This window comes from Astatotilapia calliptera, chromosome 18 (genome assembly GCF_964374335.1).
Source record: "Astatotilapia calliptera chromosome 18, fAstCal68.1, whole genome shotgun sequence".
Lineage (NCBI taxonomy): Eukaryota > Metazoa > Chordata > Actinopteri > Cichliformes > Cichlidae > Astatotilapia > Astatotilapia calliptera.
In genome coordinates this window covers 36,932,094-36,934,593 of record NC_137439.1, presented here as the reverse complement: position 1 = coordinate 36,934,593, position 2,500 = coordinate 36,932,094, and positions in this window count along the sequence as shown.

The following is a 2,500-nucleotide window of genomic DNA, read 5'->3' as shown; positions in this document are numbered from 1 at the left end:
CACATCTTTTTCGACCGTAAAGGGAGACAGGAGGCCGACTCACTGCCTCGGCTAAATGGAGAGGGAATTTCAGAAGGGCCAGGGCAAAAGCATGGACCTTTTCAGCTGTAAGGGAGGCAAGAGCAAGGTGTGATGTAGGTCCCCGGGGCCTGCTGGAGGTCCAGGTCCATGCCCGATGTGAGTAGCAGCAGGGCCAGCGCGCCAAGGAGCACATCTTTTTCGACCGTAAAGGGAGACAGGAGGCCGACTCACTGCCTCGGCTAAATGGAGAGGGAATTTCAGCAGGGCCAGGGCACAGGCATGGACCTTTTTCAGCTGTAAGGGAGGCAAGAGCAAGGTGTGATGTAGGTCCCCGGGGCCTGCTGGAGGTCCAGGTCCATGCCCGATGTGAGTAGCAGCAGGGCCAGCGCGCCCAGGAGCACATCTTTTTCGACCGTAAAGGAGACAGGAGGCCGACTCTCTGCCTCGGCTAAATGGAGAGGGAATTTCAGAAGGGCCAGGGCACAAGCATGGACCTTTTTCAGCTGTAAGGGAGGGAAGAGCAATGTGCGATGTAGGTCCCCGGGGCCTGCTGGAGGTCCAGGTCCATGCCCGATGTGAGTAGCAGCAGGGCCAGCGCGCCCAGGAGCACATCTTTTTCGACCGTAAAGGAGACAGGAGGCCGACTCTCTGCCTCGGCTAAATGGAGAGGGAATTTCAGAAGGGCCAGGGCACAAGCATGGACCTTTTTCAGCTGTAAGGGAGGGAAGAGCAATGTGCGATGTAGGTCCCCGGGGCCTGCTGGAGGTCCAGGTCCATGCCCGATGTGAGTAGCAGCAGGGCCAGCGCGCCCAGGAGCACATCTTTTTCGACCGTAAAGGGAGACAGGAGGCCGACTCACTGCCTCGGCTAAATGGAGAGGGAATTTCAGCAGGGCCAGGGCACAGGCATGGACCTTTTTCAGCTGTAAGGGAGGCAAGAGCAAGGTGCGATGTAGGTCCCCGGGGCCTGTTGTCGTACCATAGGCACGAGTGGTGTGTGTGTGTGGCAAAGAGTTTCTGCGCAGTGTACCAGGGGCACGGGGAAAGGTTGTTGTACCATAGGCACGAGAAAAGTTGTCGTACCATAGGCACGAGAAAAGTTGTCGTACCATAGGCACGAGTGGTGTGTGTGTGTGGCAAAGTGCTACTGAGCGGTGTACCAGGGGCACGGCGAAAAGTTGTTGTACCATAGGCACGAGAAAAGTTGTCGTACCATAGGCACGAGGAGAGTTTGTGTGGCAAAGTGCTACTGAGCGGTGTACCAGGGGCACGGCGAAAAGTTGTTGTACCATAGGCACGAGAAAAGTTGTCGTACCATAGGCACGAGAAAAGTTGTCGTACCATAGGTACGAGGAGTGTGTGTGTGGCAAAGTGCTACTGAGCGGTGTACCAGGGGCACGGCGAAAAGTTGTTGTACCATAGGCACGAGAAAAGTTGTTGTACCATAGGCACGAGAAAAGCTGTCGTACCAGGGGCACGGAGGAAAGTTGTTGTACCATAGGCACGAGAAAAGTTGTCGTACCATAGGCACGAGGAGAGTTTGTGTGGCAAAGTGCTACTGAGCGGTGTACCAGGGGCACGGCGAAAGGTTGTTGTACCATAGGCACGAGAAAAGTTGTCGTACCATAGGCACGAGAAAAGTTGTCGTACCATAGGTACGAGGAGTGTGTGTGTGGCAAAGTGCTACTGAGCGGTGTACCAGGGGCACGGCGAAAAGTTGTTGTACCATAGGCACGAGAAAAGTTGTTGTACCATAGGCACGAGAAAAGCTGTCGTACCAGGGGCACGGAGGAAAGTTGTTGTACCATAGGCACGAGAAAAGTTGTCGTACCATAGGCACGAGGAGAGTTTGTGTGGCAAAGTGCTACTGAGCGGTGTACCAGGGGCACGGCGAAAAGTTGTTGTACCATAGGCACGAGAAAAGTTGTTGTACCATAGGCACGAGAAAAGCTGTCGTACCAGGGGCACGGAGGAAAGTTGTTGTACCATAGGCACGAGAAAAGTTGTCGTACCATAGGCACGAGGAGAGTTTGTGTGGCAAAGTGCTACTGAGCGGTGTACCAGGGGCACGGCGAAAAGTTGTTGTACCATAGGCACGAGAAAAGTTGTCGTACCATAGGCACGAGAAAAGTTGTCGTACCATAGGTACGAGAAAAGTTGTCGTACCATAGGCACAAGCAGTGCGTGCGTGTGTGTGGCAAAGTGTTTCTGCGCAGTGTACCAGGGGCATGTTTGAATTTACATTCTGGAGTACCAGGGGCACGAGGATTTTGCCAGTGGTGTTTTGCTTTGTCAGTGGGAGGGGGCTTAAGTGTGGGTCCACGGGGCCTGCTGGAGGTCAAGGTCCATGCTGGATATGCGCTGGAGCGTAACTACAAGAAAGGTAAGCTAGTGGGGGACTAGAGCAGGGGAGGATGTGCGTCCCCGGGGCATGCTGGAGGTCAAGGGCCATGCTGGATATGCGGTGGAGGGTAACTGCA